Below are 25,190 nucleotides of genomic sequence, written 5' to 3' on the forward strand. Positions count from 1 at the left end.
TAGATGTCCAGGGGACCTAACAGCTGCTATTGTAGTTTTGCACATATGTACAATTGGAATAAAAAAAATGTTCTTGCAAATATGATACTTCCCATCAATACTGAAACAAAATGTCTTGCCATCTCACTGGTAACTTTGTGGGTTTTTCACAAATAGGGATTTACAGTCGTGCCTCACTTAATGAGCACCCCGTTTAACGACAAAACTGCTTAGCGACAAAGAATTTGCGATCGAAAAAGCAATCGCATTACGATGTTTTAAATAGGAAAAATTGCTTTGCGATGATTGGTAAGCAGTTTCGCTTACCGATTATCGCATAGTGATCTTTTTCTTGCAGCTGATCGGCAATTCCAAAATGGCTGCCAGAAAAAACATGGCCGCCCACTGTGTTTTGGGATGGATTCCTCACTTACCGGGCAGCGAAAATGGCCGCTGTATAGAGGATTTTCGCTTAAAGGTGAGTTTTTTACCCATAGGAATGCATTGAAGGGGTTTCAGTGCATTCCTATCGGCCTTTAAAAATCGCTTAGCGATGTTTTTGGTTAGCAGCGATTTTTGCTGCACAGATTAACATCGCTAAGCAAGGCACCACTGTACTTTTCTAATACGTAAGGAATGAATTTTCTACTACGTAAGCAATGAATTTTCCTAGAATATTATATTCAAATAAATAGTCCAGAAGGCAACATCTGGAATGTGTATTACCTGTGTTCCTAGAAAGTATTAATTGAACAATGCAGCAAATAATTTGTAGCAAATGAGTGCCATGGCAAATTTAGCACATTATTTCTCTCAGCATTCTGTGAACAGATATTGGGTTACTGTTTTGTTTTGTTTTTCTTTCTGCAGTGATTCAGTAAAGAGAGGACATGAAGCTGCAGCTTCCCTACCCTAAATGAAGCTGCAGCCTAAATGAAGCCACAGCGACCATCTTTGCAAAGGGCACACAGTGTCCATTACTGCAGGCCATGGCTGTGGAGGCCACCACAGCAGGCGGCAATGGATGATGGCAGCACCAGATAGTGGCAGAGGCTAAGGTAGGGAGAGGAAGGAGGCAGGGGATAGGCTGTGGGCATGGGTGGCTGTGGACGTGGGTGGCTGCCTATTGGCCTGTTGATTGGCAGGCCCATAGGCAGAATGGGAAAGCCATAGGAAGAGAGGGAAGGCTGGCCTTCCAGAAGACCCAGCCAACATACCAATGAGTGGGAATTCTGAGAGTTGAAATCCAGAATCATCTGGGGAATCATACATGGGAAACACAATCTTGAAGGATGACGTTTTACAGCTGGGAATGCTCATAAGCGGAGACATACAAGTCTTCTGTGGCACACAGCATACAGTATTTAACAAGTTTACCTTAAATATACTTATATATAGCTCTGTCTCTATGATCCATGATCTGGAACTCTGCATCTTGTTTACTGCAATGTGTTGTATGTGGGGCTATCTTTGAAGTTATTTTGGTGACTGGATTTATTACAAATATGCTATCTAGCATACTGACTGGAAATATTTAATAAAAATCATGTTAATACAGCATTATAACAGGTGAACTCCCTGACTATTCATACCCCAAACTTGAGATCATCATCACAGATACTACTGTATTAAGAGTATTGTTGTGTGCTAAGGTACATTATATGGCTACTCGGGAGCAGGACAGAGGAGAGAGACGTACTAAGCCAAGCCAACCTGTAGATATCAGCAGATGACTTTCCTGGACTAGTCAAACATAGAACTTCATTACTGCTCTGGTGATTCATTTAATTGCTTTCATTGCTTTTAGCTGAAGCAGACTCAAACTGCTTGAAATCTAGATGTCTGACTGTTGCTATATTTTAACGATGCATAAAAATGTACAAGACAAGCACAAAGAAAATTAAGTAGGCTTAAATCTAGCAAAATCAATTGGATTTAATTAAGCACGTATTTAAGCATTTAAGTTTCGTTGATTTTAATGGGATCTAAGGTTTTGTGCACATATCATATTTTCCACAGGGAAGCCACTTCAGTACCCAGGAAAAGCCCAGTCTGGCACAGAGTTAGTCAAGATGTAGCCCTTGGATTCTGAAGAAATACCATGTCGGATGGAGAGTCAAGCTAAGAAATTGGGGATTTGTTTTACTTTTAAAGAGACAAACATCTGAAATTTGAATTTGTCACAGGATGCTAAAAATTTCAGAAGGTGACAAATGAAGAATTACTGGTAGAATAAAAAATACTAAGACATTATGAAATAATGTCAAAAAGAAGGCAGATTTCTTACGAAAAAAAAGCTATATACATTAATTTGCCCAGTTTCACTCCTTTTGCTTTTCTTCAGGGGAATACAAGGCATGCTTCATGATCAATAAGCATGGATCAGGAGTGAGTCACTAAGGGAACACTCAGAATAATGATTTTTTGTCATTGATTGGAGATCAGATATGCTAGTCTGGGTTGTTGGGAGTTAAAGTCCAACAACATATGAGGGGCATATGTACCTCAACTTTGCCAAAATGGTAGTGGTGGCTCATCATCTGAGCAGGGTGCCATTTGGATGGGGCACCTTTACGCACATACCCTAGTTACTAGTTACTTGTGCAAACAGGTTTCTTTTGATATGTAGGAGTGAGTTTCTTTTAATTTTATACATGGAAAATTCCTGTTTTGAAATGAAATTGAATTATAACCACGTTTCAAAGCCAGCAGGGACGTGGTGGCGCTGTGGGCTAAACCACAGAAGCCTGTGCTGCAGGGTCAGAAGATCCGGCAGTCGTAAGATCGAATCCACGCAACGGAATGAGCACCCGTCGCTTGTCCCAGCTCCTGCCAACCTAGCAGTTCGAAAGCATGCAAATGCGAGTAGATAAATAGGGACCACCTCGGTGGGAAGGTAAACAGCGTTCCGTGTCTAAATCACACTGGCCATGTGACCACGGAAAGATTGTCTTCGGACAAAAAAACGCTGGCTCTATGGCTTGAAGAGCGGGATGAGCGCCGCCCCCTAGAGTCGGACACGACTGGACAAAAATTGTCAAGGAGAACCTTTACACCTTTACTTTACTTCAAAGCCAGCAAACAATCTGGTCAACCAAAACAATTTGTCATTTCTGCAAAGTATGGGATGTGTCTATATTTACAACATGTCAAGTTATTACCATATAAAGTTGGGTAGGAATTATAATTAGGACTCGAAAGGTTTATTATGACTACATATATTTTGTGTAAGCACAGCAAAAAGCATTCTAGAAGCAAAAGCAAAATATGGGGGTTCCCAAAAAAAGAAAATTATCATTATGAAACTGGACCTCAGATGAGCATATGATTTTGCACAAACATAGCAGAAAGTCCACTCTTGTTCTATATAAAATCTGGGGACATTCGGGCAAAAGGTTTTTGAGCTGTGATTTTTTAAAATTAACACAGCTTTAATCCCTGTAAAGTCATGTGACAATAAATCTACAGCTGATACAAAAGAGATACAATATGTGGATAAAACAATATTTGCATACCTGGAAAAAAAAACACCCTGCTCTGTGGGAGGTGCTTTTATTATCTTTTAGGTTGATGGAGCCATTCATGGCTCTAATTCAGACCCTTTAATTACTGTTTTTTAACTCATAAAAGCTCTGAAATTGCTGTCTGTTATTATATCTTCCAACAATTCCAAAGGAACTATTTGCATATCATAGAATCATAGAATTCTGACCAATCAGAATCAACTCACAGGGCAGGTGTCTTTCACTTTTGATCCTACCATGGCCTTCAGTGTGAGAGAACGCATTGAACTCTTTCCTGGCCACACATTTTTAGCTCCTGCCTAATATTTTAAAAGCTATTTTAAAAATAGATAATAATACAGAGCAGCTTACTCATTTAAGCTGTGAAATTACTGTTTTTTCCCCCTTTGTGGCTTTGAATGATCTCAAAGCAAATTTTACCTGGGGTTTACTCAGTTCACTCATGAGTATGTTTATACGCATAAGTTTATGGATCCACATGGTTTCAGATTATTTTTAGATGTTATCCTCCCTAAACCACTATCAGATCATAGATTATACTTGCAATCATAGACTACACCACAGAAATCAAGGGTCTCCCAATGCATGTCTTTGCTGTGGTGCAAAAACATGGATTTGGTGGATACCCACGAATCAACAATATGTTGATGTAGGATCATCCCCAAACCATTGTCCAATCATAGGTCTCATCTCTGCCCACATACTAAAACACAAGATTTGTGGGTTTTTCAGTGTATACCTTTGCTGTCATGCAGAAACATGGATTCAAAGCACAGATCCTAATGCATCCACATGCTTTTTCTGCAGGATAATCCACAAACCACTATCCAATTATAGGTCCCATCTCTGCCCACAGATTACAAGACAAAAAACATGGGTCCCCCAGCGCTTGGCTTTGCAGTGGTGGAAAACACAAATATAAGTCAGAGATCCTCATGAATCCACATGATTTTTGCGGGATCTTTCCTCAAACCATTGTCCACTCATAGGGCCCAATTGTGCCCATAGGTTACACCATAGAAAGCATGAGTCCCCGAGCACATGGCTTTCCAGTGTTGTAAAAAGAATGAATCCTACATACGGATCCTCATACATCTAAATTATTTTTCTGCGGGATCATTCCAAAACCTCTGTCCAATCATAGGTCCCATCTCTGCCCACAGACTACACCACAGAAATTATGGACCCTTCAGCACATGGCTTTGCAGTTACATAAAAACATGCATCTGATGTATGGATCCTCATGGATCCACATATTTTTAACATAGGTTCATCCCCAAACTACTATACAATCATAGGGCCCATCTGTGTCCAGAGAGTACACCACAGAAATCATGGGTTCCCCAGGGCATGGTCTTGCAGTGGTGTAAAACATGGGTCTGATGCATGGATCGTCATCTTCTTTTATTCCTTTCACATAGCATGCATGATTTTGACCTTGGTTTACAGATACATTGTTAACTCCAATCTCTTCCTTTTTATATATATCAAAAAGTAAAGGGACACATTTTGAAAAACATGTACTCAACATATCTGTACAGGTTTTCTTTCTCACTTTGCCTAACTCAAAGAAAGGAATATGAAATTAGAACATAGCTTTCCAGTCTGTTGGCAGAGCGGGCATGGCAACATTAGTTTAACTGAGAGGTTACAGGGTCTGTATTAGAGTTGGGCATGAACTTTGGTTTGGAAATTCATGCCACTTCATTGGCATGGCATCACAGGTGCCATGTATTCATTTCCTCCCTGCCAGCTTCCCCACTCAGCAGCCAGCATTTGCTGTTTTTTTCAACCTCTTCACATGGTCATCCAGTTGCAGCAGGAGCACAGACTTTCCTTCTCCTCCTTCTCCAGCATTCTCTACCAGCTGCCCCCTCAAAGGCAGTGCTGCAGGACTCCCCACCTTCTCATCTGAGTGGGTGGCTGCTGGAGGAGTTGGAGGAGGGAAGCATGCACTTCTGCTGCGACTGGAAAATTGAGCAAAGAGGAGGAGAAGAGCAGCACATGCCAGCTGGTAAGTGGAAGATTCAGTTGGGAGGGGATGAAGGAAGGGAATGTGTGGCATCTGTGGTGCTGTCTGACAATCCATCATAAACCTGTGAACTGAGGTTCATGCCCATCTCTAGTTCCAACTTATGTTTCCATACCACTTTAGGTGTTTTGCCTTTACCTAGCCTGTGAACGCAGAGACAGCTGGTGAATCATAAGCATCACTTAAATGTGACCGTCAGAGTTGTGTGGATATAATTAAATGAACGAATGTCTTTAAAGAGCAAGGTTTCTCTCCTTATTTAAGCCTGGGTTTGTCAGTATTTATGTGGAACTTTTAATGCCATGAGATTTTGGACACTGAGACTGAAACATTTTGATTCAATTGTGGGAAAACTCAAAAGGTAGAAGCAAATGCTTGTTTTTCAGTATGTTCAGATCCAGTATATCAGATGGGATGATGGAGACTTGGGTTTGAATCCCTGCTCAGCCATGGAAACCCATGGGACAAGGGTGGGGGTGGGGAGATGGGATTGATAAGATCACTCCTTAAATATCTCACTTTGAAAGCCCTATGAGGGTTGCTATAAGTTAGTTTTGACGTAACGATACATAACAACAACACATTCAGAGAAACATTAAACCAATGTGTTGGTGAATAACAAAGCCATTTTGCCTGGCAACTGCATGCTTTCCATTTATCCCCAACACTCCATTTTGCTTTGTGAACATCTGGAAGGAAGATGGGGAAGCATTTTCAAAGGAAACAATCAACACTGCTGCAGAAATCACAGAGCGTTTACATCTAAAACAGCTTGTTCCTCGGCAGCGAAACCATAATGTGATTCCAGAATGCTTTGAGTCTGATATTAACACATCTCTTTAGACTTTGATGACAGTTAACATGAATATTAATGGCAATGTCAGTGCAACCTGATTCCAGACCAAACTGAAATGAGGAGGGTTTTTTTTTTCCAGTCCATCTCTTGATGCTAACATTTATGTAGCATTAGCCCAAACTGCTCTGTGTGCCACTGGATTCACTACATGCGTGGAAAAACAAACACTTTCCCCTTCCCTCAAATTACAGAGAGTGAGCGTAGGAAAGGCTCACAATGGATGTAATGAGTATCAATTATATTGCGGAACAGTACAAGGGATGCCCACAGAGAAATCAGAGGACACATTTGAAAGACAATTAGTATGTGAGATAATTAGGATCTTGAGCTAATTTCTCCAAAAGCACTCTTGATTTTTTTCCCTTTCTGAATATATAGCAACCCAGCACTAATATGCAATGCTATTATGTACCTGCTTTGTTAATTAAGGCAAAATGTGTGACTGACATCTTAGGAGAGGCCATTGTTTTGTAAGCTTATAGCACATGTTGACATGCTATATTTTAATCCCTCATTTACTGTAACAGCTTTAGTACGAATGAATATCCTACAGAAAATGTATAAATATTTTCTTTCCCAGCATTATGATGTCATAGCACCTATAAATATATTCAGAGAAGAGAAATAGATCCCATTACAGTGAGTGTTTATTGCTCTCCTGAGAGCATCTTATAACTAAAGGATGTGCATCCCCTCAATTCTTTTTATTTGATGGTGTGGAGGGGAGATAATAAATGGGAAATTTGTGGTTCCACCAAGTGGTGCAGAAAGATTCCGAGACTCAGATCCATATGCCATGCCTTGTCTAAGATGGTCTTTTGAAGTGCTGGCAGACTTAATTGTTATGCCCTGGGGAACCACAGTTGGCAGATACAAGTGATATTAACAAGACAAATATGTCTCACTATATTTACCAGGTGATTACTGCTATTTCAAAGGCAGTAAATTCTTATATTTGTTCGTTTGCAATTTGTTCGCAGCAACAGAAGGCAAGCTTGATGTTAGGGAGGAAACAGGCTTGGGAAGTGCTAGGAAGGCATTCAAGCAGCTTCGTTATCATTAACTGCTTTTCAATGGTAGCATTTAAAACCACAAGTATTTCACACTGTGTATACAAGTGATTTATAAGGCCACATATACTCTACAATGACATCTGTAGCCTCCAAATGTGCCCAAGCTTTTATGTTCTGTTTCTTTTAATTACTGCAATATGTTGGGTTCCATCAAAGAATGACTGCATCATTTTATTTTACATTAGTATTACCAAAAGTATATTTGTCTATACTTTTTAATGAAAAACTATTTGCAGTACATTTTGTATAGTTTGTACAGTTTGCATGGTGATTGTGGTCTTTCTCTAACAGAAAGGCAGAATTTAGAAAATGCTAGGCTGGTTCCTAGAACTGAAATATTTGAAGTCTAGCTTCAAGTTAGCAGGTTGGACCTCTTAACCTCTATGTTAGCCTGAATGCACATGATCTTTTCTGAATTCAGGTGATAAAAAGGTAAGTCCTTGGATGGACTAGATTACCAGAGGCTATCAAGGATCTTTGGGTGATGCTAGGGAAGAATCCCTAGTGATCCATTGATAGCTAAAGTTAACCATATTGGGCAAGATGGACTGATGGTTTGTCTCAGTAGAAGGCAGCTTCCTATGTTCCTGTGAGGTATTCTTACATAACCTTCTAATTAGCAACCACTTGTGTTGAATGTAATAGTTTTGGGAACTAGTGGTATGCAGTTCTTTTGTATGCCATGCAAATCATTGAAGAATCAGCACTGGCTGTTCATAGACAGTGCACAGTCAAGGACTAAGTGCTCTGTGACTACAAGAAAACCAATGGGAATATTCTCTTGGTTTTAGCAATATACAAATCCTCCTTTCCACTCATGGAGCTAGTTACTAGACATATTAATCTATAATTTAGATTGGGTCAAGAAATGGTCCCTAAACTCCACTCTATGGCAATGACCTCATTACTATGTGCCAAAGGCTGTAAGCAAAGACAATCTCTACTCACGGCATGCAACTATCTGTGCAGACTATCAATCAGCTTTGGGCCTGTGCTAGTCTTTGCCTAGCTATGGGAACCACAAATGTTAGTGGAGCTGATCCCACACAATTGGTCTGAGCAGTTGGACACTTTGTAAGAGAACCATCTTCAAATGTCCTCCAGAAACAAAACAGATAAAAAGAACCCAAAAGGGGGGAAAAAACAGGTGCTTTATCCTTTTGTGTTTCCCTGTCATTCTTTGGCTGAATATGCAAAGTGACATACACAGTCTATGTTGTTGCAAAACATTTGGCAACACCATCTGTGTAGCGAGCCAAGCCCTCTGGTGAATTTGGACAAGAAGCCCAGTGGTGGACAAAAGAGAGGAAGTGTATGCGCTCTGCACATTACCATATGACACAGTGCTTGAATTGTGGCATTTGAAAAGTGTTGGGGTGTTTTGAAAGTGCTCCACTTTATTGGCAGGAACTTCAGAGCTGCCTTGGACACATAAAATGGTGTACAGAGTTTCTGGCGATGGGGAGAATAGCTTAATTCTTGTCCCTGAGCATCTCTTGGTTGTTCTTTTAATCACTGACACTGATTAGTCTGTAACTGGGGCTACCAAGCTGTAATCACTGTAGGCTGAAGGATTGAGGAATTTTATTTCTTGGTTTTTCAGAAAACCACATGTTCGTATCTGATACAGTAGATAAACATTGATCCTATCAGATTTCTTTGGAATACATGTAATGTTGGGAGCTGTGCGAGTCATATTCTTGGGAAGAAGAAATAATTGAGAGGCATGTTCACTGACATTTTAATATCAAACAAAGTGATATTCTGGCAGCAATGTAATCTTCCAGCCCCATCAAATATCGTAGTATCATATAATAAAAAACTAAATATTAAGCCTACTTCAATAAGCACACTCCCCATTCATATGTAATATGTCATCTCCTCTTTTGCTCCTTCCCGTCCTGGAAGGGTGGCACTCAACCAGTCCTTTAGCCTTACTGCCTCCCTACTGAAAAGGCAGGTGTCACTGAAGCTTTATCACTTCATAACCTGATGGAAAGGACTATTTATGCTTTTCTGAGCACTACAGCGGCATCACCAACTCACACATTTTATGAGTGAACGTATTCGTTCTGGATGTCTGCTCCGGCATCTCCCTCTGGTTCAACAGCTCCCTGGTGTCTTGGCAGCAAATCATACATGCCATTTGCCTACTTTCCCCCCCCCCCGTCTCTTTTCTCTCAGTTTTGCCATAAATAACTCTTCTCTTGCATGGATTGCACATCTTCTCTTGACACTTTCAGACCTTCCTGTTTTATTTTCTATCACCTATTATTCTGGTCAGCTGTTGGCATTTTTAGCTTTTTTATATATATAGGCATCCTTCAGTCTTGAGAAACTATGGTAACGTGCTCTGAATAGAAGTCTTGGAACAGCGTTTAGTGCGGCTGAGAAGGCCAGTTTGAGAGTCACAATCCCTTCCGCACTGAACACAAATACAATCTGTCCCCTGTCCAGCTCCCTGACTTTGCTGGTCAAATGTCTGCCTTTTTAGCTAATGTGCTACAAAATCACTGCGGACTCTATTACTGATTTATTTTCCAAGCTCTACCTAGCCTGAATACATTTCAAGGCGAGTTCTGGAACTTCCTCCAAATATTCCCCCAAACATTCAAGTGTAAAATGCCTCCTCGCCATTATGTTATCTTAGAATTGATCTTGACAGAGGCAGAAGCAGTATTGTCCTGGGGGGGGGGGTTTAGGAATGAATCTGCTTTACACAAGATCAGACTGCTTGTCCACCTAGTTTATCTCATTTTCAGCTCCCATCCCACCCACGTTATCTGATTTTTCTGTTGTTCTCTAGGGTCTCAGGCACAAGTCTTTCATATTGTCTGGCAGATATTACTTGCAAACTGGGATCAACTGTGGGTGCTTGGCATTGAACTTATGCATGCAAGGCATATGCTCTACCACTTAGCTTCTCAAGCCTTTCCTTGATAGACAGGTATATGTCAGAATATCAGGGTTTCTCTGCCTGCCCAAACCCCCAGCTTGGCTACTAGTTGATTCACCTGTTATCTTCACCTTTTACACATGATTTTCTTCTGCACAGAGATGAAGTGGTTTCTGACCATCCTTGTTGGTTGTTTACTCTGTTCCACCTTCACAGTAGATTACAGTGGAGATGTAGTCACTCAAGAGTTCCATGGTGGGTATGGATGATAGCTGGGTGATCCACTGCAGACATGGAACATTGTAATGTGAAACAGTCCAAATATGTAAACAAGTAAATGCAAAACTACTACACTGTATGCCTGAATTGATTCTGCTTATGCCAATGAATTTAAATGCAACTTAATGTGGATTAGTGCTCTCTCTTTCAGTGACACCATTTGTTTATCAAACCAGATAAGGATGCCATGATTCCACTGTAGTGTAATATGTTCAGTTTGGGAACCTTTTTCCACCCGAGCATTCCATCTATGTTCCTGACTTTCCTTCTTCCACAGCATGAAGGGGATATATAACCCTAAGTGCTATATATAACCCTATATATATATAACCCTAACAATGATCTAAGACAATGGATGCTCAGGAAGAGCCCTGTTGTGTTTTTCCCCCTTCAGAGTAATAGATACATCTTATAAAAAACTAAATCAAAATGCTTAATAATTGATCTCTGATAAGGGAGAAGGCACTGGCTACTCATATGTAATGTGGTTTGTTCCACAGTAAAAACAGAAGTTTTCTTTCTGTCTCTTATGTGCAGAGGGAGAGAAGAAGAGAAGAGGAATATGTGAGCTCAAGGCTTATTAGAGTTTCTGCCGTATCACCCAACCATCGTTGAAGTCAAGGGTGATGAAAACACAGACACTAGAATTTCTGAGAATATCTGAGAATACCTTAGAACTGCCAAGGGACCCAAACTGGAAGGGACCCAAAGAATCATCTTGTCCAGCCCCTGTCAGGGAGGCACGGTGGGTAATCTTGCTCCACAACTAGATATCTAAACCACTGAGCAGTTGGGCTCCAATCCCCAGGATACTTTACCTTTAACTGTGCTACCAGGTGCTCATAAGATTTACAGCTTAGCAAGAACTGTCCTTTGACTGCTTCTGGTTCAGAGGCTTGTCTGAACCAGTGCAATTATTAAAGCCAGTTTCCACTATAATATAAAAAATGGCTAGTTGTCATTGATTCTGTGCACGGTGCAATTATCTTAATACTAATACTATGTCAAAATCTTTGGCTTTTACATCACGTTAATTATCACTGTGGTAATAATAACTGTACTACCTGTTCACCCCTGTTCTCTCACACAACTTCCCCATTAGGGGAAGCTGGAAACATATGCAATATTCTATTAATATACAAACTTATTAATGTACACTTTGAAGAGGAAACATAGGCACAGTAGAAACATGGAAGCATTTCTGTGGAAGTGCAGAAGCGATCTATATTCACCATTCAGGAATGCAGAAATGACTTCTCTTTTCCTGTATCTTAATTCTACTAGAGTTGGCAGATTCTCATCCTATAGGTAGGGAGGTGAAAACCTGCCAGTTTTCATTTTCATGTATTTCTAGCAAAGGTGGGGAGTCCAGTTGCATGACCCACTGTCAAGTCAGACTTAAGTCGCACCAGTGACTCAACTTGGACTTGACTCTGGATTTTTTCCCCAGTGGTTCAGACTCAGAACGCACCCACCCTTCCCTTTTTTCTAAAGAAAAAAGCTCATTTCTAAATAGGGACTTGAACTTGAGGCTTGGAACTCAGGACTTAGTGCTAGAAATGAGCACGAATTAAGTCATCTCTGTCCAGGTGTTGTGCGAGCATGGCTGCCACCTCCCCAACATGCTCACCAATTCCTCACGTGACGTGTACTTCTTTCCCTGCCTCCCCAGTATGACTGGCCACTCACTTTTTGCAGTGTCCTTTTCCTTCCTCCACCTCTGTCAGCCAGACATATAAAGCCTCCTTGTCTGAGTGGTTGGCTGAGGGACAACTTAATTCATGCCCATCTCTACTTGGTTCCAAAGACTCAGACTTGGACTTTGGACTTGGACGCAAAGACTTGCCCTGATTTATAGAATCTTGGACCAATCAAAGTACATATTAAGTTGTGAGTTTTCTTATATCTTCCTGTACAGAAATCTGTTTGCCTAATGTACACATATTTAATATATTTTGTTCTTAACATATACATTGTTTAGATATTGCCTCATCGAGTGAGCTGTACACATGTATATTTTCGAACAAATATGTTTTGTTTATGTGTAGGTATATATGTGTAAATGCATGCTGTTCAACAAAGGGGAAAATCTGAGATGAGCAGCTTCGTCCCAATGTAGTAAATCCAGAAGATACCCACATGCTTTAGATAATAAATCTTACAGATAATGAAGTGGATACATTCATAACTATCCTGTCTTAAGATATCCATATTTAATGGTAGATTGCAATATCTGAAGACCTGTTCAGATACTGGGCTGGAAAATTCCTTGCTACAGCCACTTCCCCATTAAAGTTCACCGGCTTGTAGTTAAAGGCCTAGTTTTCAAAACACAGCTGCACATTTCAGAGCAAAACTTTCTTGAAATGAGACAACACTAGAATACTGAGAATTCTAAGCACAAATCAAAATGACAGTAGTGGAAACCACATCCATTTGTAGTTCCATGCAAGGAAGCCCCTCTGACCTACAGTAAGAAAAACATAAGTCTGATCCAGGCGCTTTTAAAAGGATTAATTAGAAACTGTAACCAGAGAGAATTCTAGCTCCCTCCCACTACAGCTATCCCTGTTTCCATGTAAACAGAATGGTCTGAAAAAAAGATAGGCCTCTATATAGGCGGCATCCTCCCATCATCATGAACCCTGGGTTTCAAAGCTCCTTGTTATGTGGAGAGACTCCATGTGTAGCAGAGACTCTCCTTTTCAGACAGTTCCCCTCCCATGGAGGTAATAACAGGAGCAGAACTAGATCTTTCTTCCTGGCCACGCATTTAAAAATTAGCCCTTTTTAGGAAGGGCTTATCCTTGTATAGGAATAATTTTGTAAATGGGACGGTCAATTTCCTGGGGAAAGTTCAGCAGATTGATCTTACCATTATCATAGCCATAGTCTGCCGTGGTTGTCCAAAGCCTGGGGGTCTTCTATAACTGGAAGCAGGAAAAAAATCTATGAACAAATTGAAGATGGACCCTTTTAATATCTTATATTGTGTTCCTGGACTGCGACTTCTGTCAGTCCTATCAAATGATAGGCAGCAGTCAGGTTTAATGGGAGCAGAGTTTCAGTAACATCAGGAGGACACAGCTTTCCTATTTCCTGGCATACTGTTTGCTGCAGTCCACTTATATGCATATTTTGCTATTACCATACATGTATAAACCTTTTTCCTTGCCAATTGCTTCAACTCAGAGTTTCACTCCAACATTACAAAGAAGCACAAATCAAACATTTACTATTCTTGAGGAGTATTTCCAGGACTTTTTATACCCATGTTTATTTTTGTTAGCATGCATGGCGAAGCATGAACCGTATTTCCCTCTGCTTCTATTTTTTCATATGGTTTGCAGGCGCAGGGAGTTTATTTTTTCAGCGCTTTATGAGGATTTTTGCACTTAGGTTCATTAAAACCCCTTGGAGCATTTCAGCGGGTATTTACAAAGACAAGTTGACAAAGGATGATACATTGGAGTTAACTAGTATTCCATGGTACACCGAATGTTTAATTATTCTGAGACTGGGCTATGCAACAGGCCCATTCAAATGATGGGGTTGGGTTCATGCTTTGTTTTCTTAGATCTTTGAAATCCTTTCCTTTGGTAAATTAAATATGAAGATCATGACACACATTTAAATAAGCAATCTAGAACTTTTTAAACACTTCTCCTGTAAGCCCCTGAGAAATAATAAATATAGAAAACCATTCACAGGCTTGACAGTAGAGGTGGTTCATGATAAGAACAAGGACAGAAATCCACAGACACCCCATGTTCAGAGGAAAAATCCACTGCTGGCTGTCAAGAAATGGGAAAAATCCACTGCCAGCTGTCAAGAAACGGATCCTCAAAAGTGAATTGAATGAAGGCTCTAAGATTAATTAACTCAATTTGTACTTGATTGATTTATTGACAGGAGGGCGTTACCCTGTGACTAAACTGGCAAACTGAATCAGAGTGATTCGGATTTGCTGAAGTTTGACTTACAGCCTACTTTATGCTTCTGTTCAGATTAGGTGATCACACAGAAACTGGATTGTTTTAGTGCCAGTCCCTACACTGGCCCTTCAGGCAGAGGTGGTTTGATCCTTGCCACAGCCTAACCTCCTTCCTTTAATTTCATCCTCTGCTGATACCTTGTTCTCATTTTACACCTTATTTAGTGGGCTATATAAAATGGTGCATGGCATTAGGGAAAAGAGGCTGCTTTCCAAAGTTCTCCATAGCATACAGACACACACCCACATATCACAGGAACATAGGAACACCTCCCAAATACCACCCACAGTCACACACTTGCCATATTTTTAGAGAACAAAACAACTGACCACATGGGGGAAAGTCTGAGTCTTTCCAGTGTGAAAAAAGGAGAAGCTCCCAGTGACAAAAAGAAAAAACTGTGTTGAGAGCAAAAAGAGCTGGACTGACTCAAACTGGCCTTCTCATCATGTGATCAGTAAAAAGAATCGTACGTTTTACACATGCAGCAAATCCCACAGTATTTGACTGTGTAGTGGCAGCCTTAGTTGGTGAAGTTTAAAGGGTAAATCTACTCCCATTTATTGTTGAGGTTATCTGTGTTACAAAATATACAGTATTACCAAGAGTTTTGAGTTTCAGGCTACTAGAATGATGATTGTACAAACTATGCAGCCATTACTATTTTATATAGCAAGTACCCTGTTTTCCTGAAAATAAGACCTAACCTCAAAATAAGCCTTAGTATAATTTTTCAGGATGCTCATAATATAAGCCCTACCCCCAAAATAAGCCCCAGTTAAGTGAAACCCTGCCCGCCACCATTGTGCAGCAACCAGAAGAAGATGACATAACTGCATTTGAATAAATGTAGATTGTTATACATAAAAAATTTAATCATCCCCTGAAAACAAGCCCTAATACATTTTTGGGAGCAAAAATTAATATAAGACCCTGCCTTATTTTCAGGGAAACATGGTATCATAAGGCATTTTGTTGTTCCTGATTTTAAAATGTGTATTATGTGAATATATATGCTCATGGGTCATATGATTTCAGACATAGAATTGTGCAGTTGGAAGGGGCCTATAAGGCCATAAAGTCCAACCTCCTATTTTTTGCAGGAATACAAATCAAAGGATATCTGCCAGATGGTTGCTGAAGTTTCTCTTGAATGCCCCCAGTGTTGGGGCATTCAACAACACATAAATGTGTTTCTTGTGAGTCTGCAATAAAGTTTGACTAATTGTGAAGATGAACAAATAATAGAAAAGTTTTAGGAGCACTTCTGTTGTACCAGCTGGCATCCTGGCTTTTGTACTCGTTGCATTAAGGGGATTTACACAAATGTCGACTTATTATTCAGCAGGTGATTCACTGGGTTTATTATAGCTGGCATCAGCAACTGGGTTTATGCCTATGTGTCTGCTGTCAGGGGCTAACAGTTTCTACTTGGCTTGCTCTACTCAGGGATTTTCTACTACTTTGGAAGTATATGTAAGTTTTTGTTACTGTTCACGTGTTCTGATTTTTTAATGAAGGTCTTTAATGAACATATATGCTCAAAGGGAAGCTATTTTCATTTTGCCTCTCCATATGGAGATACCCAGTAAAGGAGTAGACTCCAACCCACTGAAATATCCTTATCTAACCAGTTCCATAGTGACAGTGGACCCAGTTAGTTTCTCTCCTTCCCTGTATTTTCTTGGGTATTTTAACAAAACTAGCCTTTCTTTCTTATTACCTGTATGTGCAGCAACCACAAATTATGGATTATTGGAAGGATATTCTCTCCCCAAAACCCTGCTATTTGTGGTGGTCAGTCAGTATCTAGAGAAAGGGGTTAAGAGAACTTCATGTCAGAGTATTACCTAAGCCAGAAAAGAAATGTGGGGATCATGACTAGTGGTGAGTATTGTAAGTCATCAGGTCATTGTGAAGCTTAGGTAAAGGTAAAGTTTCCCCTTGACAATTTTTGTCCAGTCGCGTTCGACTCTAGGGAGCAGTGATCATCCCTGTGTCCAAGCCGTAGAGCCAGCGTTTGTCCAAAGACAATCTTCCGTGGTCACATGGCCAGTGCGACTTAGATATGGAACGCTGTTACCTTCCCACCGAGGTGGTCCCTATTTATCTACTTGCATTTGCATGCTTTCGAACCACTAGGTTGGCGGGAGCTGGGACAAGCGACGGGCACTCACTCCGAAGCGTGGATTCAATCTTACGACTGCTTGGTCTTCTGACCCTGCAGCACAGTCTTCTGCAGTTTAGCCTGCGGTTTAGCCCGCAGCGCCACCATCTCCCTTAGTAGCTAACCAAACTCTATTCATAAACTAACAATATTGCACCTTATGATCTAACATGTAGCGCATGTCTGTGCTCTAGAATGGTGCTGTAACTTCATGCCCTCAGAGTGTACTTTTTATTTATCCAGGGATATGGGGATTAATAATTGCCTTTCACAGTCCTTTCTATAGTAATTTCCAAGAAAGGGGGGAGGTTCATATGTTTAGCAAACTGCATTTTAGAATATACCTTACAAGCAGTGTCTTGCTTCTAGCTGCTAATAAATTATTGCAAGGAGAGTTGTATTGATTGAAGTAACAACTGCAATCTTGTTAAAACTAAGACTTAAAAAACTTTAAAAAAATTATTTTTATTGCAATGGTGAGAATTGCCACGAACCTGCTAATTAAGGGATGGACAGTATTCTTCCATCTTTTTCTGTATAATCTTGTAAGTTTTCCACATAGTTGCAGCTGTTGACCAAACACTGGTTGGCTGAAAATTCTCTTACAACAGGGTCTATCTGCATCCTACCAAAGAAAAAAGGGTCACACTAGAGCTACAAGCCACACCAACTATAATAATGAAAGGCTCATATTTCCTTCTAAAAAGAGTGCTCAGTCCTTGTCTCCCTGTATTCTACTTGAGCTCCAATTGAATTGCAATAGCTTCTGGAATTGACTTGTAACCTACCACTTTAAACATCTAGGAGTTAATTCTCAGCCAATATAATAACTATTAGTTTAATCAAATTATTGTTCTCAGCCACTCATGAGTCAGAGTACACAAGATGAACTCATCGTTATGGGCTAAATCTAGACTTGCTCTTACATGGAATGGACTGATCAAAATCGATGGCATATAAATTATACTTAAAATAGATAAACTGAAATCACTGATACTTAAGTCTTGTGAATTTTATTGAGCCTACTGAAACTACAACTCTGTATGGATCCAAACCTCTACTCTGTTGCAATCCGAGGAATTAATGTGACTGCTGAAGTGAAGGATAGGTAAAATAAAGGAAAAAAATAAAAGGTATATAAAGGTAAAAAAACATGGATAGTATTAGACTAAATAGGTAGCAGAAAAATCACAGTTAAAAAGAGTTAAAAGGATGCTCCCATCATATCGTACATCATAAAAGGTTATTCAATCAATTGAAAAAGACAAACTTTTCTCCATTTCCAAGATCACTACCATGCTTTTGCAAGCAAGATATCAGAGAAGAATTTGAGGAGGCACATGCTGTGGTGCATGCTCACAAAATACAACTTTTAGAAATCATGCCTCTCACCCACAGGAAAAAAATCTGAAAAGCCCTACAACATCTGGTGTGTTGTCTAATATGGGTATAAAGCTATAATTTTTCTTCTCTGTGTGGAAGGAATTACCGGAACATTCATGGCCACACCAGTAAAGATTTGCGACTGACAATGTTTCAATAACATTGAATGTCTCAATAACAACTTCATTTTTTCATCAGTATTCATGTATTCTTCCCCGTCCCACAAAATAATTTGGTTTAAAGCAAAATGTTGTAATTAAAATGATGTTCCCCAAAGTGAGAAAATTCAGGTCTTGGCTCACAGAGACACCTCTTCTTAATATATAGGCACACTGGTTCACCTTTCTTGTACCTTAACTTCTATCCCAAGTAAGCATGACAATATAATCCCCCTAGTCACTCATTCTCTATACAACATCACTAGTAGAAGAAAGTAAACAGTCTTTAAGAGAGCTGCCATCTACAAATAGCAATTTACAATGCAGATGTGCCCATTATTGGAAACATCAGAAAGACATAGAATTTGGTTTGGTGGCAAGTTTGTTTCTACTGAAAAACTTCAGATTTTTAAAAAGCTACCTGATGAATGAAGGGCAGAAAATATTAGCAACAACACAGTACCTTAATCTTACACTGCAAAACAGATCAGCATCCCTCAACTTGTCCTTACTGATTCCCTAAGGAAGCAACATCCATTGAGAAACATGGAAAACTTGCCACTTAAGCCTCTTTCTGGAAGAGACAGATACTGCATACTGAAAGTTGCTCTGTATAAATCTTTCCCCCCATAGTGTGTTAGTGTGTTATTCAAAGTTGTTGTCTGGGAAAACACATTCCAGGCTTAGGTACATTGTACCAAAATGTTGTTCTGCCCAAGAAGCAGAGAGGTTTGAAAACCACAATATTCATCTTGTAATTGCAACTCCATATTTCTCACTTTGGTGCTTTCAGAAGGTAGCATAGCTGATAGGTGAAGCTATAGGAACAATGAATAAGAGCCGTAAAGTTGCTAAAAAGAATAGAAAAAACACAAGACACTATATCTTTTTATTTTTTCGCATGGGAACAATAACCTGGAATCCTGTCAGCACCCATAACTGTAATCAGAACAATATGCATTGGAGATGTGCATGCTTGTAAATGGAGTTTCAAATTCTAGATCCAAGTTTGATTAACACTGAAGTCTGCCCTCTTCTTTATTTACCAGGCTATGACCTCCATCTTCATTTAAATGTGAACAACTGAGAGTAGAAATAATATGGGAAAATAAGAGGGGCAAGCAAAAGTGCTCCGAATAAAGAGTTTTACAAAGGAGATAATTGTTTTTATATTTTAAAAAAATCAGTAACATTGACCTTGAATATCAAGATGATTTAACATTCCTCTACTACATGCTACCTTGATTGCGAAGTTGTTCTATTAAGGCACTTGGATTCCAAAGTATAACTAATTTTTTTAAGACTTTGACTTTTAGCCTATTTCTCTAACAATTTAATTGATTTCTGTGGCATATGTGTTATTCAATGTAACTTAATTGCCCATCATAAAAGAATAAAACAAAAAGCAATATTCAGCTTTGATCACATATGGATGTTCAGATAATAAGTTCAAAGCCCGTGCCAGATCCGTTTCTTTTCTGATAAACTCTGGACCAAATCCTCCATTCTATCCTTAGTTCTAATAGTCAGTCACAAAGCTTTGCTCAGAATGTCTTCAGGAATCCACATTAAAATATTGGTTGTTTATTCAAATGCTTCAGTGCCTTCTATTTCCAGAGACATTAAAAATAGTTTGAGGATCTCAGAAGAAGGACATAATTTCTTTTTCATTACTAGTTTATTGCAGTATCTGTCACTGTGGTGATCATAATGGACCAGTGCAGATGTTTTTAGAGACTTCAGGTTTCATTTTTAGATAAGCATCACCAATAACTTCAGAGAAGCTTCCCTCTCATCTTCCTTTATCCTTCTGTCTGCCTTGGCTTATACGCGTATGTGTGTTCAGGACTTTACTTCAGAGAAAGGATGCCTCTCTGCATATACTGACCTGGAAAGTGATGTGTAAAATATTGTAATGAATCGATTTATCAAGTTCTCCCCCTGGAGACTGCAAGGGGAAGATGATTGAGATCGCTATATTAAACTGTTTGCACATAAGACCCCAAGCTAATATCACTTCATTTCAAAGATATGCTCTCAAGCTTTCATCTCACTTTGCTATCTGAACTACTTTGAAACCCACCATCTGCCTTTAATATTTCCAAAGAGTCACTGCTTCAAGGTGTAACCTCTTCACCTCCTAGAAACAAATGGAAGCTAATCTCCAATGATGCCAGTGATGATACCTGGATTGAAATGAGCACTACACATGAATGTCTTCTCATGCGAGTTCACAGGCAGTTGATGGAAGGTGGAAAGGAAATGTAATAATAAATCATCAAGGGTATTTCCCCTGCATGCTCCCATAACCACACAGAGAAGAATACAACATTAATAATAAAATCATATAGTAATTGAAAAAGTACAAGGAACAGTTCCTAAAAGAAATTGCAATGAACACCCAACACCAAGGAAGGAAGGAAGGAAGGAAGGAAGGAAGGAAGGAAGGAAGGAAGGAAGGAAGGAAGGAAGGAAGGAAGGAAGGAAGGAAGGAAGGAAGGAAATCACACAAAGATGGAACATGAATACAGAACAAAATATGAAGCCAGTGCAAGCAAGATATTACGCATTAAAACTAGTATAAATAAAACAAAAAGTTTATACATTGAAAGCTTTTTGCAATTAAAGCACGGGTAGTTTCATGGAAAAGACAAAGAAAGAGGAAACTTGATTAATGTTACTGGAGAAGGCATTCTAGAGTCACAGCACTTTACAAGTATGACCCTGTTGCTCATAAATTTCTTAAGATGTGACAAGTTTTTTTCACACTGATCTTAAATCTCAGACTCAGGCTGACACCATATCATAGGTTCCTCCCTCGTCGAAATGGTCAAAAACTGCTGAACCTGTGGTTTTTGCCAGTCTGTTTCTTGGCCAAACAGGTATATTGCAGTTCCCAGCCTCGCCTCCTCTGGCCCCACCTCTACTTGTGATGAAGAACTTTCAGTGTCACTAAAATGGATTAAGAACATACATGAGGTAGTCATTTCCCAATGATCAATTATGGTAAAAATGATCTGGCACTGAAATTTCAATACAAGTGTTCCTATGGGTATATCATATTAAGTTTAATAATGTCTCCTGAGGAGCTAAGCAGGAGACTGTGCTGTAAATATGAACATGGATTTAATGTTTGGGTTTTACAAAGTGCAAAGAGAGATGGAAATTTAATTTGGCTTTTTTTTTGGGGGGGGTGTTGGCAAGCAGAGTCTGAAAGTAGTTCCTTTCTTTATACATTCAATGAAAATAATTTGAGAGTTAAAATATCAAATATAGGAAAACACAAAACTAACAGATTCATTCACCCATGCAGAGTGCTTTGTCATAAAAAAGTTTGTTTTATTTATCCTTGTGTATCCAATCAGGTTTGTGGTGCCGGATTAGAATCCCAAGACATTTATTTAATTACCCATCTGCCAAGCTCCTCCTCTTTAAGAGCTATGTTGCCTCTCCATGTTAGGAAAATCATGCAGCACAGACAATTGTGGTTATGCTTGTTTGTCTGATAAGAAGTTTTCCACACAAAAAAGCAGTTTTGTGTAATTTGTATTTGGGGGCATTTGTGGAAGTCTACATAGGAGAAGGAAGAAAACCCATGGAGATTTCAGCCTTGCACCACAGCTGTGCTTCCTGAGGTAGGATATAGAATCCTTGTGGTGGTCTCTCAACATGCAGAGATGGCCAACCCTCAACTGGAATCTTTGCATCCTTATGTTGGACTAAATCCTATTGAAATGGGACTTATCTATAGTAGGTATGCATAGAATTGTACTATAACTGGATGGGCAGCTTGTGACCCCCCTCAGATATTGTTCAACATCAACTTCCAGCATTTCTGCCTATTGGCAGACCAACAATCTCTGGAAGGCCACACTTCACTACTCTCACTTTACATCTTCTTAGAAAGAGGCAATAATCCTTTTCAAATATTTGGTAACAGGAAGACAAAATGAGGGGAGGAAATAACACAACATGGCGCTGCAGCTCTGATGTGAATGCTAACTATGTAGCTAGTAAATAATTCTGTGCCACAAACAGAACGTACTATAAATTACCACAGTAAAGTACTATAGTATGACATTATGTAGTCTGATTTGATATTAAACTGATCTAACATTGTCAGATAACATATTTTATGACACAGAAAGGTGATCTTCTATAACGGGGACTAGTTTTACAACTTTTCTTATGTGGCAAATATTGATTCCTAAAAGAGGATGTACCAAGGTTGCCACTCTCTAATATCCCAGCAACCATTAATAAAACTAGTAGTTTCAGATGTTCCACAGTGCTTGTAAGATGTTTAAATAACCAACTGAGATGGGTCGTCTAGAATTTTGGACTGCATTGTCCTCCGTACACTCATAACACACAGTTCTTTTCCTCCTTTTCATGTTCAGCAGGTGAGAAGAGTAAGGAGGATTCCATCCAATTTGATTTGAACAATGAACTACACTACACCGTTGATGATGAAGACTATCAAATTGCGTAGTCTCTACAGGACATCCCCTTTAGGTTTTTAGTGGGACCAGAGGTTATATCGATTACTTGTGAACTCTTTATATGTGAGGCGTCTAAGGAATGAAGAGAAAGCCTTTATTCTACCATCTACTTCCTATTTCAGAGGGTCGATTGAAGATTGCCCAGTCTGGAGAGATCTATATAGGGAAAAGAGGACACTTTATGGATGAATCAATAGACACAGATAGAGTAAGTAATTTGAAGATTTGACCTCCTCTCCACAGCGACAAAAGGTCATCTGTTACCACTACTTGAATACCCTCTGGCATTGGTGGGTTAGAAGTTTAATTGCTGCAAGAAGTTCAGAATATTGGGAAATGGTATTCTCTTGACTCTTAGTGCTATGTACATCAGAAGAGGGAGTTGGATCCATTAAAAACACTCTTTGACCCAAAAGAATTGTGAACTGTTTTGTGGAGAGAGACCCTTTCCTGAAGAGGCCACACACACCAATGTTTCAGGTTTTGGGCCTGCTGAGACAGATTTTTAAAAAATTATGTTTGTATCTCATCCCAGAAAAATAATAAGATAAGATAATGGCTAAAATCCTATTGCTTAACATCATACATTGCAACTTGTGTAGGGCCATTAAATCAGTGGGGATTTGGTGAATCAGTTCCTATGTATGTTCCATTGATGCAAATAGGCTTAGTCTAATTGCAACTTACTACATCAAAGCAAGTGATAATTAGAGTAGGTTTATTTAGTGAATAAACTTACAGGGTAGTTTATTCACTCATCATCGTTTAGTTGTTCAGTCGTGTCTGACTCTTCGCGACCCCATGGACCAGAGCACGCCAGGCCCTCCTATCTTCCACTGCCTCCCGGAGTTGGGTCAGATTCATGTTGGTTGCTTCGGTGACACTGTCCAACCATCTCATCCTCTGTCGTCCCCTTCGCCTCTTGCCTTCACACTTTCCCAACATCAGAGTCTTTTCCAGGGAATCTTCTCTTCTCATAAGATGGCCGAAGTACTGGAGCCTCAGCTTCAGGATCTGTCCTTCCAGTGAGTACTCAGGGTTGATTTCCTTTAGTTTATTCACTAAATCTCCACTAATTCAGTGGACGTACTCTAGTTTGGAATGTGGTGGCGCTGTGGGTTAAAGCAGCCTCTGTGCTGCAAGGTCAGAAGACCTGCAATAGGCTGCAGCCTTTATTGTTAAATAAAGTAAGTGACATAACAAAACATCATGCTGCACATGATACCAACATATCAAATTTAGCTAAAATATATTTTTAAAACTTAAAAAAAAACAACAACCTTAAAATGGTAGAGTAGATGAAAATAGAGGAGAGGGGGTTCTCCATCATTCCTTCCAATGTCACAACCCACCAAATGTTTGTTTTGGGGTTATCATCTCAGATAACACTCCCCACAGCTCTATTTTTGTGTGGACCATCCATCTCCAGGGCTATGGAAAGGGCGAAGCAGAAACACTTCGAATCATGCCAAAATGATGGTAGTCTCACTGCTGTGCCAAAAAGGAATGGGACAGCTCTAAAAGAGGGTGGGATGGATCACTGTAAGTCAAAACATGTGTTTACCCTGTAAACCAAACAGCACCAAAGCAATCCAAATAGAGAGCTTTGTGCTTGTGCAGTAACAGATATTGTTATGAAATGGTTGTGTTTGTTTTAAGCCCTGGAAGAGTCAAAAGCACTGGACAAGACAGAATGCTGGTTTGAGTTTTTATAAGGCAAGATGTTCTTTCAAATTGGTTAAAATCTTGGGATAAGTATAAAGATCATCTGTGCCTTTTTTAATATCATTGTAGAGGCAGTGTTCTATCATTAATATTTCAAAGTTCTTGCTCAGCTATGGAATATTCCTTTTGGAGAAAGATATAATTTGATAAAACTGTCAGATCTAATTGTGTTAACAAAGTAATTTTCTTTGAAAAGAGTCTTAAGAAAATGGTAATGTTAAATCACTTTTTAAAACTAAAATCTGTAAATTATGCATGCTATTTGTAATAGTTGTGAACTGAATTAATCAACAGAGGAGTAAAGAGAAGCTCCTTCCAGAGGGAATTTTTTGACGTAGTGTGAGAACATGGCTAAACCTCTGGAATGAGAATTGGCTGTTTGCACACATGCCCCAATTCCAGCTCTTCTCCACAAGCCAAGCCAATGGCCAAGACTTCTGCAATCTTTCTTCCCTTCCCTCCTTACTTTGTTCATCTTTCTCTCGCAGCTTCTCAGACTCTTCAGCATGATGGTCCCTCTTCAGCCCCTTTCCTCACCATTTAGCTCACCATTTAGCTTTCTCCACTGAAAAGTACAAAAAGTTGACTTGGGCTCACTTCCCCATGGTGGTTCTGGAGGCT

General features: G+C 39.6%; 1 long non-coding RNA gene across 1 annotated transcript; it reads left to right on the forward strand.

The window, feature by feature from the left end:
* The first annotated feature begins 849 nt into the window (after positions 1–849).
* On the forward strand, positions 850–23,259 carry LOC144588013 (uncharacterized). The gene is made up of 2 exons (XR_013543315.1): positions 850–1,037; positions 22,746–23,259. It is a non-coding gene; the product is annotated as an uncharacterized LOC144588013 (long non-coding RNA).
* The last annotated feature ends 1,931 nt before the right edge of the window (positions 23,260–25,190 follow it).

The sequence above is a fragment of the Pogona vitticeps genome, chromosome 3 (genome assembly GCF_051106095.1).
Source record: "Pogona vitticeps strain Pit_001003342236 chromosome 3, PviZW2.1, whole genome shotgun sequence".
NCBI classification, from domain to species: Eukaryota; Metazoa; Chordata; class Lepidosauria; order Squamata; family Agamidae; genus Pogona; species Pogona vitticeps.